General features: G+C 48.3%; 1 protein-coding gene across 2 annotated transcripts in view; it reads right to left on the minus strand.

Moving 5' to 3' along the window:
* GRIN2B (glutamate ionotropic receptor NMDA type subunit 2B) overlaps positions 1–13,180 on the minus strand; it is a 212,683-nt gene extending 199,503 nt beyond the window's left edge. Inside the window, exons 1-2 of one of the 2 annotated variants that reach the window (XM_027680052.1) lie at positions 13,082–13,180; positions 11,848–12,271 (exon numbers count right to left, since the gene is read on the minus strand). The gene's annotated coding sequence lies outside the window, so the exon portion shown is untranslated. Of the gene's footprint in view, positions 1–11,847; positions 12,272–12,747; positions 12,784–13,081 lie in introns of those variants that run through there. The other variant, XM_027680053.1, reaches the window with a different exon arrangement.
* Between the last annotated feature and the right edge of the window lie 1,426 nt (positions 13,181–14,606).

Raw genomic sequence — 14,606 nt, forward strand, 5'->3', positions numbered from 1 at the left:
ATGAAAACTTATATGGAAAAAGAAGTGTTTAAGAATCTGTTGGTATCCTTATATACACAATTTAATGTTCAAAAAACAAGGAAATCATCAAACACAAAGACAAAAAATAGCACCCATTGTATTAACATCAAGGATTTATGCAGCATTCATCGTAGGCATTGAAACAGCAACCTAGACAGCACCTCAATAGTTCTTTATGATGTTCCTCCAATGACAAAACTGAACAAGTTTATAAACAATAATACTTCAAAATGAAGCTGATTCAAACAAATATTGTAAGCCCTTGCATCTCATACCACAGAGCAGACATCCGAAGTCTGCCAAGATTCCCTATCTCAAAGGGACAGTGGATCCAATCTCTGAGCTGCAGCTCCACCCATGTATAGGTACACATTGCCATTTGTCCTGCCAGAGTTGCCAAACTACAGTATCACAGAAGACTGTCATGTCAGAGAAGATACATATATTTCTCTATTACCCTGTGCACTTAAAAGGACACAGACTACCAGGGCAAACCTTCTCTCTAATTTCCTGTTTTGTTTCATTTTTATGCTTCATCATGCAAGCAATATTTTCTCAGGAAAAATCTGCCTTGGTGGAGACAGGCAATGCTTTTAAATCCATGCAGGTGAATGTACAGAGACATGTAATAAAATGCCATTCTTAAATTAGCTCCTTCCTGGGGCACTAGTGAAGCAGCAAGCCCTGGTCATCTCTTTTTAGCCTTCCTGTAGCATCCTGAGAAACAGTTCTCTGTGGCACGCCAAGGCCCAGCTCTGTACCTGGTCATGTCAACAGACCTCATGCACCAACTGTGCATTCAACTGTGGTTTGAAATTAAGGTCTAAGTACATAGATCGTGGCTGGGCTCATCTATACAGAGCGTGCTGTTTCTTGCAGATTCAAATCACATTTGGGAACAGTTTATATCAGACCCAGACTGAGGAGTCTCCAGGCCTTCACATTCAAAAAGAGATGGACTATCAGATGCCAGCTTCCTTACAGTGGAAAAACACAAGACAGAGGACCAGGCATTAGGAGGTTTTGGATTCCTCATGGAACATGCCTGACTGGGTGATGAAAGAGCAATAATTTAACACACCTCCTGCCTTTTCTAGCCCCCAACCCCGTACATCCTAAAATGCATACACACAGAACAAAAGAGAGACTTAAAAGCTTTTAGGAAGCTCATCTATGTAGGCTGCCTTTGTAGTCAACAGGGATTAGCTTCTCTAGAGGGCAAGCTGGAGCACATCCATTGGGCTCCTGCTCTACACTGTCCTTTGAAGGACCCTGTCTTTCTCCACTGACTCCTTGGAGGTCTTCTGGAAACAAGTCTGCCACAGCTAGTGTTCACTTCTGGAAAAACTCTCCTTTCCGTATAAAAGCCAAACATCTCACCAAGCTTATAAAAGCAAATGTATGATGAACAATGAGAGGGGATATACAGAGGGATATGAACTGCAGGAATGAAAATCACAAGTGATTTAAAGATCTGGAGACAATTTTAAAGATGTACCTGCACATTATAGGAATTGATAAAAAATTTCATTGAAGCAGTAACTCTGGTTTCCTGTCACAGAGTCTGTAGTTCTCATCCCTCATCCTTTGTTTAAGAGCATTTGTTTGAGAATCAGGTCTTTGTTCCCTGGGAATTCACCTCCTCCTGTCACTTTTTTCCCCCCACCTGGAGTCAGCACTGGAGCTCAATGCTAAATGAAACATTTTGTTGTCACTGGGAAAAAACAAATGCATCCAAAGCAGAACAAGTACAAACCTGCAATGACTAAATTGCAGGGAGAATTAGCTCCCATGTCTCCCAAGTCTCAGAGGACTCCACTGCCTCTGGGCTACAGAGCCTGGGCCTCCATTTTTTTCATGCTGAAGTAATTTCCCTTTTTATAAGTAATTACTTTATATCAGGCCAAAGAAACAAACTACCTCCACAGCCCAGTCGTTAGAGCGCTCCCTCTCCAGCACAATGAATAGGCATTTATATAAAGTAGAACAGTTCCAACTGGAAAAGTTCCAACTGAGAAAGCATTACTGCAGAGGACCCAGTTGTCTAAGCCCTCATCTTGGCTAGGACAGCCTCAGGGACAAGTCCCCAGTTCAAAGTATGCAGAATAGGGATGTGTCACCAAAAACCCAGTTAGTTTTCTGCCTACTAGGCTGCTAGCTATTCTTTTCTCTGCTTTTTCATGAAAACACATCAAACACTCTAATCTCATTGAAGAACTAGCAAAACCTCTCAAATTAATTTTTTTTCTTTTTTTTGTGGGGCAGTTAACCCATTTCCTGCCATGTTCACTCCATTACAAACCTCTTTCATCAAAAACCTTGATCAACATTTCTAATGTCAAAAGCTGAAGTCAGGAATCAATTTGTCCAAACAAAGAATGTCCTAACAAAAAAAAAAAAAAAGTACTATTAAGGCAAGGTATAGCCGTTAACCAACACTCATTTCCTACTATGTATCTCCTGGTTTCTGAAAGTTATTACTCCCTCCAGTAAGTAAAAATCATTGCACAAAAAGCATTGCTCATGTAAGATACCTGCTTTGGGCATCCAGCTCCTGCTTCAGAGAGTGCCAAGGCTCAGGCATTCAGCTCCTGCAAAGTTCTGAGTCCTGAAGTTCAGAGAATCTTTTAGCTCCTTTACTCCCCATTGAAATGGTGCAAATTAAAAAAGGATAACGCATGATCCTTGCAGCTCTCTCTGAATCACTGGTTTGAAACTTTGCAAACTTTCAAACCAGAGATTCAAAGAGAGCTTTCTGCAAGAGTCACTGTATCTCTCAAGGCAGCCATCCCACAGCTACCCTATTTTTCTAAGCTTCTTAGTTTTTATCTCCTCCTGTTTAGCTTAAGGGTCCCCCATCATGTTATGAAATGGTTGCAATGTCTTTTCTGAGATTCCCATTTATACTTTGGTGGCATTTGCCACTTAGTTACTTTCAGATGGAGTCTTAAAAGCTTCCTCACAGAAAGACATGGTACTGCAGACCACATCCAAGCTGATTTTATACTTTGACTTTCAACACTTCAGGACATTATCTGTATAATTTTAATTATATATGATATTCACCTTTTCAGTAATAAATTAGACAGTAATTCCAAGTTGCACCAAAACCACAGAGAAACGAAAGGGAGAGACTATGAGAACAGATTATGTCATTCTGATGCTTTCAGTAAACTCTCCCTTGGGGATTATCAGCCTCTGATGTTTCAGCTTGCCTCTTCCGAAACAGGTGTGACACAAGGGAATCTCCCTTGAGATGCTTAGGCCACTGACTACAGCAGCCAGCAATAACAGAGAATTACAGAGGAGGAGAGAGAGGGTGGAGGGATATGCAGATCCTTCCCATGTGCTTTTCATACAAGCATATGCCTACGTGCAAGTAGCCGCGAGTTAGTGCATCCTAGTGCATTTCCTCTGCCACAATGCACTTCAAATGCATTTCTCAGCAGAGTCTTGTGACAGAAATTCCCCAGCAATCCAGCTGCATACAATTAAACAACATCCTGCTTTACCTGGCACAAAGAGATGTACAGCAGCAACCCTTTCTCCATCCTCCTCCTGGATCAGCTGGCAGCATTCTGATACCTTTCCAGGCAGCAGTGGAGCCATTCCTCTCACTGCACAGGCTTCAAAACCACTTGCCCCACAATGCTGTGAAAACTTGGGATTGCCCTTGGAATCAGATCCCAGCTTTAGGCTCCTAGCAGCTCTTCTGCAAATCATTTCCAGGTGGTATTAATTTAGGACCTTCTTCTTTCACATTCCAAACACCCCCTGCATATCTCCAGGACCTCATTCCCAGCTATGAACACTGGAGTAGCAGAAGTCCCATGTGGCACAGGGAAACCACAGCCCCTTGTTACGGCAGACTTCAACCTCTAACCTACCTGTAACCCGCTGTGTCCTGTTCATGCCCTGCAGTCAAAGGTAACAATGCAGGACCACTGTGGATTTAAGCTATCATGAGGCTATTATGCCTATCACCTGGAAATAATTTTCTGTTCATTAGGCCATCAGCTGTGATGTAGGACATGGCATTTGCACTAGTAAATTATCATCATATTCGTGACACCAGATCTCATCTGTCTCAGCTGGCTCTGAGTAACCATCTCACCTCCTAGTCTGTTTTGAAATAGTTTACTATTAATGACTTACTAACTTTATATGTTTTACATTTGTTTCCTTTTGTAAAATCCTCCAAATTCTTCAGAGGTCATACATGCAAGAAACTACATCCATGTGAGAGAGTTGTGTATATTAGCTCCTCAACAGTGCGTGGCAACCCTAACTAAGAGATTAGGAGAACAGGTGAAATAAAAATGTTAAATCCAAGCATAATAAAAAAGAAAGCTTATTGTGTCATTTCCTCCATTTGAGTTTGGGTGTGTCATGGACACCTGTATAGAAAACTCCTGATTCCTACAAAATACACCAGAGGTCAGGATTACATGCTTGTTGATCTGTTAAAAAATAGTGTAATCCACCAGCAAGGTTGCACCACAGTCACCACTTCTGCTGATGCACAGGAGGATATAAACTGGCATAGGCCTTGGGCCGCACAGCACGTTCCCAATGCTGGCCAAACTCACAATTTCAAAATAGCACTTTCAGACACCTCAGCCACTGGCAGGGGAAACTCTACTGACTCAAAAGTAGGGAGACCCCTCACTGAACCCATTAACAGAACCACCCATTCAAACCCCAACCAGGCACAGGAAGCTTCTCCAACTCAGAGCACAGAGAGTTGAGATTGTGAAGGCTGGCTAGCGAAGCCATGATTCTCAGAAACCACGATGCTTGTGATTGTGCATATCCCATTTTTTCTTCTGGAAGCAGCAAAGTAAACACAAGACATCTTTAAACTGTATCTCAACTTGCAAGACAAAAGAATGACATCATGAAATAGCAGATGATGGTAAATGTCATCTCCCCTTGCAGTATGAGGTTTTGGCACACTAGCTGTTCAGATGCTGTGATAGTGTAAAAACTTGAATGCAATGGCTACAGACAGGTGAAGCTTCTTAATGAAAGGAACATGGTCTCAATCTAGAATAGCCCATCTTATCCTAGGATTCAAGAACTGTGCTTGCAAATGCTAAAGCATCATTCACATGGGACAGGTTTGTAAGCCTCTTCTGCCCCAAATTTTATACCGAAGCTCTAGCTGTCCCCCGAACAGAATGAGCTGTCACAACATACCAGAGATATTGCAAACCAGACATCTTTGGGGAGCTCCTGATACACTCAAGTGTATCAGGTGGCTGTTGCCACCAGTCGACACCATCATTTTGACTCTTACAGCTACCATATGAGATTTGGAGCACAGGGCCCAACCCAATCAGGTTCCTCCGATGGGACAGTCAATCCCTCCCTCCTGCACACAGGACAGATCAACCTCATTATCTTTCTTCCAAAGTTGTTTGGCTAAGCATGCAAATATCACGTTCTAAGGTTCACTGGAGACAGACTTTATCAGATACAAAATCTTGATGGTTCAGCACCTACATCTGGCTTTAAATACTGTCAGTCAAAGCTAATCTGCCAAAATTATCAACATCTTCTACTGTCACCAAAAACATTATTGCAGTAAACATTTAATTTGATGTTTAATCTGTATTCTCTCTGCTTCATCTTAAACTCATTTATTTCGTGATCTGTCCTTTGTGACTAATGAGAATAATTGGCCCCTGTCCTCTTTCTGTAACAGTCTTTTATGTATTTGCAGACAGTTAGGGATCCACCCACAGTTGTCTTTTCTCCAGACTGAGCTTCTGTGGCTCTCTCAACCTTTTTTACAGGTCTTGTTTTCTCTACTCTGTGATCATTGTCTTAGTTCACTCCCCCACACTCTCCCCAGTTCTTCCCTCTCTTAGAAGTGCAGCCCCTAAACAGAACACAGTTATCTAAGCAGGGCTTAACCACAACTGTAAATAGGCACTAGACAGATCATTTCATTATTTCCAACAAATAATACAAACAGGATTGTATACAGAGTTCACATATGGGCTGGACAGCAGGTCTAGAGCAGGATAGTGGCAGTTAGACTGCTTTATTTCTTGGTCAGTGGTTGAAATGCAGACTGAAAGTGTTAGCAAGCAAGAATTATTTCCACAACTAGATAGCTACATACAGACAAAGAAGTGTAGGCTGACTGCTACCCTGAGAAGTAATTTAAGAGTTTGTCACATGAAGAGTTAACTGGAGGTGAGTTCCTACAAGCCCAGCATGCCAGGGATGAGTGGGAGTGACCCATGTCCCATGGATTATTCAGACCAGACAACCTGGTGGCCCCACACCTGTTTTAGTGGATGAGCAATCAGCAGAGACAAGCCATCAAACACGAAGATAAAATTCACGTTTTTCCCCCTAAGAGTGTTTCTTCCCTATAAATGTTTCAGCACAGCCAGGCACACCAATGTTAATGATACTGTATCATACTGCATGCTTTGGAATACAGAAACATCTTAAGTATTGAGAGTTGGCAACCCTTTTACCTGAGTCACTTTCAGTGACTCTTTTCAGTTCTGACCCCTCCTTGTAGATGGGTTTTGAAGGAGTGAATGCTGCAGAGGTCTCAGCCTAGTATCCCTTTCACTTTGGGCCAGTAATCACACCCTCATTCAAAATTTCTCTTTTTCCCCAGATGTTTAATCAATCTATTTGTATTGGTGGCTCTGAAACATGGTTTTTGATTGCTCGTGTTAGAAAGGGAAGAGAGCCACCCAGCATACTTCTCAGTCTACAAATACTCACTGTATGAAGAAGAATCAGATGTCAGTGAGTCTCAGAACATGTACCCTTTCTCTCTCCCTTTTTAGTGACTCTGAGCACAGAAAAAGCAATATTTTGATTCCCCACACATGAAGCATATTCAGCGTATGTGTAAAAATTTTAAAAAGATAAGTCAGTCCCTCCTCCTGCCCAGAGTCAGTGTTCTCTCCTGCTTCCAAGAAAACACTAAATAAAAGGCAGCCTTGCCTTGAGAGGTCCAAATTAGCCATGGTTTGAATTGACTTGATCACAGCACAGTTTGCATGCTGCCTTGTGCCACACATTTGTTTCTGACTGCATAGAGAGGGAACGTTTTTTCTTTTCAGTAACCTCAGGCACATGGAGATATACTGCCTGGTTTGCACAGATCACCACCATGCATTTGGTCGACTTTTACACACACCAGTTCACACTCCAATGTATAGTTCTATCTGGGAGCTTGTGGTTGGCAGCTAAGGAAGCAATGAGCTCCTGAATGATAAAGGGTGGGTTCACTTGGATTTATTTTTTCTTTCCAGCATGAAAGGTAGCTCTGATATTTAATCCAGCTGGGTCAATCTCCTAGTTCCCAGGTGGTTAGCACCATGACACTTATTTTGCCAGAGCAAGCATCCCTGCCAGCAACTGCTTTCCCGTCTTTACATGAACAGACAAGTAAGAAGGGTAAGTCAGATGGATGGTGGAGCCCCCTCTGTGGTTGGACAAATGGGTTTTTTAGTTCCCGTTATGAGGCACTTTGCTGAAGCAGAAACACAAAGCTCAGAAGAAGGGACAAGGCAGTGGTTGCAGGTGAGCCATGCTTAGCTTCAAATATCTCATTTTTTCTCTGGTTCCCCTTCCATATATTTCAGTGCTGTGATCTTCAAACTGCCATTTCATCTTATGCAGGGAGGTACCCAGGGCCATAGGTAGTCCGTCTGACTGCGGCAAAGCGACAAGATTAATAAGTTGATTCACTGTGGTTTGAAGAGTTCCAGTGAATGAGTGAACAGAGGACGGATGAGAGTAATAGCAGGTAACTGATCAGCCATGTTTCTCCCAACATTTCGTGCTTTTCTATCAAGTCTAAATATATATCAAAGAAAGCTAATCACAGAAGAGTCAGGCAATCCTAGAGCCCCAATGTCAGGCAGAACGGATACTATGAGCATTCCATGGTAGATTAGGCAATCACAACACATTGAGCCATCTCTCTCAAAAAGATCATCTAGTCTATCTCCTCTATTAACTAATCCATTTATTTGTGATAAATTGCAGCTTACACAAAGAAAATTAAAAAAAAATAAAAAACCCCTCTGCATGTTCTCCAGCTGCAAGATAACTCTCCCTGTGGCCCACCAAACCATGCTGCCAAGTAGACTACTGGCAGAGTAGACCTGTGGCTTCCCTAAAGGCCAAGAAGATTAAACTTCTAGGGACCTGTCCTCAGTCTGGACTATCTCACAGGCAGCCTTTGTGCATCCTAAGGAGCAAAAGAGTGTGGAATGGAGCCCATTGCAAAGATAAGCAGTGCTGTCTGTACAGAGCTCCCACCCTCTGCCAGCTTGGGGGAATGAGAAAACAGCACCGGGAATCACATCCAGACCTCCCACGTGGTACTGCAGAGACACTGATTCCTGGTGCCAACCCAGGCAACCTGAGTCCAGTGTGGGAATCCAAGCACAGATCCATAGCTCTGGCACCAGAAGTGAGGTCCATCTGCCTGCTTCCAAACCAAGCACAAGAAACAGCCGCAGCTCCAATATCAGATGAAACACATACATTAATTCCATCATCTTTTCCCCCTGTAGGTTAGGGTTTGGGGATAGGGTGCTGGTTCACAGGTTGATAGACTTTTTATACAAGGAGACTCGGTAATCCAAAATGAGGATAAGACAAGTCAAAGCCTAAATTATTAGATGGGGATGGTGGGTTGGGATTTTTGCCCCGATCTGTATTTTCCATCTCTCCATGATCTCTTTGCATCCCTGCATGCACAGGTGCAACATAGAACTCAGCCAATAATGCAGTTATCCTGAAAATCCTGCCCAGAATGGGATGGCTGGGGGCTGCTGCTGACACCTTCTTTTGCCCAGCGATGGTCTCACTGGCAAAGGGATTGCAAGAGGCACCAGACTGGCACAGGCTAAGCTGGGCTGGTGCAGCAGGTGTGTGACAACAGATCAGAGCCCAGGATCCCTAGGAAGAGGAGTTGTGGCTCTGATTATGCTTCTTTCCTTTTACCTGCTGAGATCTGTCCCTCCATATATAAGTCTGAGCCGAGAGGAAGCTGAAGTGGATCTCACCTCCCCCAGGCTGTTTTCCCACTCTGTCCTCAACCTGTTTCATCCTGTCCTAACCCTCTGAGACCCTCACTCAGGACTGGGAGACAAGCTGGTGTGACGAGGAACCAAAGAAAACCAGGATATGTGGAGGCGACAAGAGCTGCTGCTTTGGGGTGGCATGGGTGAGCACTTGAAAATCACCCATACCCACACCTCTTCTCTTAGACAGCACCCTGCACCAATACACAAACTGCTGCTTTCTCCAGAGCTGCAGCTGGGGCACACCAGGTCATCCCACATCACAGGGTGCCATGCCCCTGCTCTGCTCCCTAAGGCCTTGGGGAATGGGGCAGCACTAGCATGAGCTCACCCCATGAGCTGGGAGTATTGCATACCCAGCCCTCTCAGCCTGCCCAAGGGGCAGCTCAGAGGGGATCAGCTGCCTCCATACACTGCTTGCAAAGCCTGAGGTAGCTGTGCTTGATGGTGGGGAGAGCAGTTTTAGAGGGCATCTCCTTTTGCCCATACTGGAGCTTGCAGAGAACATGAGGAGTCACAGGTAAAAGGCAGCAGCAAGAGAGACTGGGAGGTAAAGGAATTATGAGGATGTAGGCCCATGCTCCTGGCCCCCATGACTGAGCATCAAAGCTGTAAGACCCCTCCCCAACTCCCATCTGCCCTGCTCCACCTGGAGCATGAACCTGGCCCAGGGCAGGGCTAAGAAGGGCTGTGGTAGGGATGCGGCAGCCACTTGGGCCCAGTGCCCTGCTGGCAGGGCTGTGGCAGGCACCAGGCGGGCAGGGATGGGTGCAGCTCTCCAGAGGAGCAGGCAGCCCGGCCCGGCTCCTGGGGACTGCCACCCTGACCAGGCACCCAAGGCAACCTTCCTCCTCTTCCCTCCTATCTGCCTGCAAAAGCCGGGAAGGGGGGGGGGGGAAGGGGCTGAGCCCAGCATCTGCTCTCCCCTCGGACGCTGCTGGCATCCCCCCCGGGGCTTGTGTTTTAGGGGTTTTCAGGGGTAAATGACTCCCGACGAAGGGGGCTACTATCCCCCACCCAGTCGGTGCTGGCGTCCTGGGTAGATCCGGGAGCCGCGAGGCCTGAGAAATTCCTCCCGAAAAGGGGGGAAAGGCTTCGGCACGCCCTCCTCCCCGCATAGGTAAACTTTCTACTCCCACTTGCGGAGGAAATGGGAGGGAGGGAGAGCTCAGGCAGGGAGGATCCAGGCGCGGATAAACCCTGGGAAGCCTTAGATATTTATAGAAGCACAGCCAGAATATGTCAGGAAAGGTGGCTTTCAACCCCTTGGCGCGGAACCGCTCCTGGGTTTTAACAGTAGCCCGACAAAAACCCCTCAGAAATGTGGCAAAGAGCTACTGGAAGGATGAAGGCAAAGGCAGGGGTGGGAAAGGCGCGCCCCGCCTCAGGATGCTCCGGATGCCTCAAGGGCTGAGGGTGCCTCAAGGGTGCCTCAGCCCGCGGCAGGGCTGGAGGGTGACACACCCCCCCTCATTCTGCAGCGGGGTGAGTCTCTCGATCCGTATTGCCGCCCCCCGCCCCCTGCCAGGCTTCCGGTCTGCTATAGGGTCGAAAGAAAGGGAGAGGCGGGTCGGTGGCAGCCCAGGTGGGGGGCTGCCGATGCGGGTAAGGGTGGTGGGGGTGCGCCCCCGGGAGGGGGCTGTGCAGCAGCTCACCCCTGCCCCCCGCCTCTCGGCGTGGGAGTGCAGACCCACGCGTGCCGGGCGAAGCGGCGCGCTGGGCAGGGCTGAGGCTTAAAATAACCCCGAGACGTTCAACACCTTGTGCCCGGCGCTCCCGCATCCCCCGGCGCTCTGCTCCCTTTGTCTTGCCACCATCTTACAGAAAGACTCACATGTCACGTTACGGTCGGGATGCACCGGTATCTCTCGCGTATCTACAGCCGAGTGGCACGATAGCCATTTTGCATCCCTCCCGAGTGGGCTGGGGAAGGGGCTGCCTGCGCAGGGACACGGGGTGTAAGGCGCGGGGAATGGGGGGGAAGGATGGGTCGCGGCGGACAGGAGCCACGATGCCCGCGGACAGCACCAGGGGGACAGGGATAAATTAAAACACGTGAAGTTGCCTGAATACAGCGCCTCGTAGGTTCATGCTAAGTCTCTTGACGTGCTTGGACTTAAAATAGCCCTTCACCTCCACGCAAGCAGGCGCACTCGCCTCGGCGCTGGGCGGGCTCCTGCCGCGGTGCCAGGGGCGGCCTCGGCCACCCCCTGGGCCCCAGCCCCGGCCCCCGCGTTAGGCCGCTCACGATTGAGAGGCCGGCGTGGGTTCTAAGTAATGCACCACCCTCCTCGGCAACAAGCAGGTTTCTACGTCCTGTTGTTCCTAATGAGCTCTGTTTTCACATCAAAGCATAGCAAGAAGCCGCTGGACCAGCGAAAAGAAGGAGACAATTTGCGGGTGGATGGATGGGAATTATTTTCCTTTTCACCCCTTTCCAAAGCCATGTTCCTCCTCCCGTGTCTCCCCCCACCCCCCCCCCCCCCCCCCCCCCCCAAAAAATCACAAGGGACTTTTCCCCGACGCGGTACGTAACTCAAAAGCATCCCTCTCGCCTTCTCTTCATGTCCTATTTGATGAGCCAAGAGAGAATCAACATGTCTAGTGAATGTTATTTTATTTTTTTCCCCCGTATCTGCTTCTAAAAGCAGCATCTCTAAACCTTTTGTTCTACTGTGAGTGATCTTCCCTGGGCAAACCCGTGTACCAAAATGAGCTGCCAGCAAAACCACAGAAACAGGAATTTCCCTACCTTGGTTTGTAGAAGCAGAACCTCTAGACGGACAGATCAAGGGAGAGAGCATGTTGGGAATGTCCAGTCTCCTCTTCTTGCTTGCATATCCACATAAGAAGAATAAGGGTCGGGGGGCAAATGTGGGGGAATGAGTTAAAAAACAATCCTACTTGGCTGTAAAAAAAAAATAGTGGCAATCTTGTGTCTTGAAGCGGTGCAAATTCAAAAGCTGGAGAGAATCACTACAGAGGATATTCAGCACGACTGGTGAGGATCATCAAATGCAGGTTCCAGAGTAAGCATTCCTTCCACCTTTTTAATGATTATTCTTATAATTCTTTTTTTTTTTCCTGGAGCCCTATTGAAAGAGGTTGTGTTTAATGCAACTGGAGATCGGTGCCGTTCTTCTGTGAAGCATGATTATCCTCAAAGCGTCCCCTTCCTGAAGGGAAAAATAAGCATCAATTTTGTATTAGAGGGATCTGAAGGGGATAAAAACCGCTCCCCAACAAAGACATTAATATATTGAGAAGGAAGGGAGACAAAACGCATTTCCCAACAGTGCACACCAGCGGAATTTAAAAAAAAAAAAATTTAAAAAAAAAACCAACAAAAAAAACCAGCTGGCACGAGTCTATAAATAATTCAGATACGGGCTGACTACACCATTCCCGGGATAGGCATGCATACGAGACGGGAAAGCGGGCACGATGTGAATCGCGGAGAGAAGGCGACTCCCCCCCCCGCCACGGCCCCCTCCCCACGCACGCACAGCATTTCGCCCACCCCCGGGCCCAGCCCCCGAGGGCTGGCGAGGGCCGTGCCCACCCCTCTGCAGTGCTGCCGGCACCGCTGCCTGCCGCGCTCGGCTCCGCGGGCAACGCGGGGCGCGCTCCGCGCACACACACGCACAGGCACCGCCACCGGGGCCGGGGGGGCGATGGGGGACCGCTTCACCTGCGACGGGGCCGGTTTGCACTACGCGCCCTCCACCGCGACCCCCCCTTCGCCTCCCGCAACACAGCCCTCGCCTCTCAGGGCTTTGCTTGGGCTCTTTTTTTTCCTAGGGGTGGGTGGGTGGGTAGCTGGGAGTGTCCCCACACCACCGATGGTGCACAGCCGGACCGGGCTTACATCTATGGAGGCATTTATTTAATGAAGCCGTAGGTATTTTTTTTCTTTTCCCCTCCCATCTCGCACGGAAAAAGATTCACACTTACAGCTGTCATAAAATCCAGACTCACATACATACCAGCAAATCCTGCTTCAAGCACTCGGTTTGCTCTGAGTAGCTACTGCCCCCCTCTCTGCCTGCAAGGCTGATCCGCCTCAGACATGCTCAACAACTTCAGTCTCTTCTCTGTTACTGCCCGGGTGGGAGATGCGGGGCGGGGAGGGGGAAGTGCTCAGAGCATCACCCTAAAAATACATTTTGAAAAAAAAAATCCTCTGCAATATAAAAAATCCGAGAATGCTTCCCAGAGGTAGAGAAAACATGGGAACGTGAACTAATAAAGCAGCTTAGCGATTAATAATAATTAAATATACCCGCGGAAAATGGTGAGGAGGGGGGAAAAAAATCAAGGCTCGGGGGAGCGGGAAGAGGGCTGTGCGAGTGAGCAGTGGGGGAAACGGGGGGAGAAGAGAAGGAGGAAAAGGAGGAAAAGGAGGAAAAGGAGGAGGAGGAGGAGGAGGAGGAGGAGGAGAGACAGTACGGGCAACGGGAGACCAACCGCTACTGAGGCGGGCAGGTCTCGGCCTCCGACGTCCGGCAGGCGTGAAGAGGGAGCCCGTGCCCGGGGGCCGAGCCGCAAGAGGCACCTGTGCCTCCTGCCTGGCAGGGGCCGGGGCTGGGGCTGGGGCCGGGGCCGGGGCCGGGGCCGGCGCTGGGGCCGGGGCTGAGCCGCCGCCGCCGCAGCCCCCGCGGGGAGTACCGGGGGCTCCCTGGGTCCGGCACCCCCTCGGACCGCGACTCGCGTGGTTGGAAGCGACGGAGAGAAGGAATGCTTAAAAAAATACATTAACAATAACCATAAAATAGTAATAATGAGAAGAAAGGAACAGGCGCCCAGCCAGCAGGCAGGCAGCAGAATTAGATCTGAACGAAAAGAAAGCAGTGAGAGCGGAGATAACGCTAATATCCAAATTGGATACTCCCCAATTAAGCCCGGTGCTTTAATTGCTATTCTCAGAGCCCCTTGGAAGCTAAGCAACGTGAAATCAGCCTGAACAGAAAGCAACATGCATCTGCATCCTCGTCCTGCCCTGCCCAATGGATGCCTGCACCCTTGCTGGCCATGGGGCTCTCAGCCTCGCCCCAGCACAGTGATCCACCCTGTGGTCACAGATCCGACTCTGTCCTCTCCCGTGCCTAGATTTAGCATTGGCTGGTTGAGCAGAGCATGCCCACCTACCCTCCTCAGCACCACAAAACGGTCCTAGGGAAAGTCTGCCCTTAACCAGCAAAAGACAGAGAGGGTAACAAAGCAGACCCCCTCCAGGTTGAAGTGCTAAGTGCAGCCTTCAGGACATGTAGTCACTCTAGGGTCGCAGATGCCCACCTTGCCCATGTATGGGTCTTGGTAGGAGATTTGGATGGGCTCAGATCGTCCTTGGTGAGCCCCTAGAGACAAGAGCACTGAGGAAAGCACTCCCCATGCTTCCCTGTCAGCTACACGTGTCCTGCAGGAAATCAGGCACCAGGCCCAACACCTGCTCAGCTTCAGTCCTGATGCATTGTCCAGCCTTTGCACACCTCTCATTGAAAGGACCCTCCA

The sequence above is a fragment of the Neopelma chrysocephalum genome, unplaced genomic scaffold (assembly GCF_003984885.1).
Source record: "Neopelma chrysocephalum unplaced genomic scaffold, ASM398488v2 Primary Assembly neopelma1_59, whole genome shotgun sequence".
In the NCBI taxonomy this organism is placed as follows: domain Eukaryota; kingdom Metazoa; phylum Chordata; class Aves; order Passeriformes; family Pipridae; genus Neopelma; species Neopelma chrysocephalum.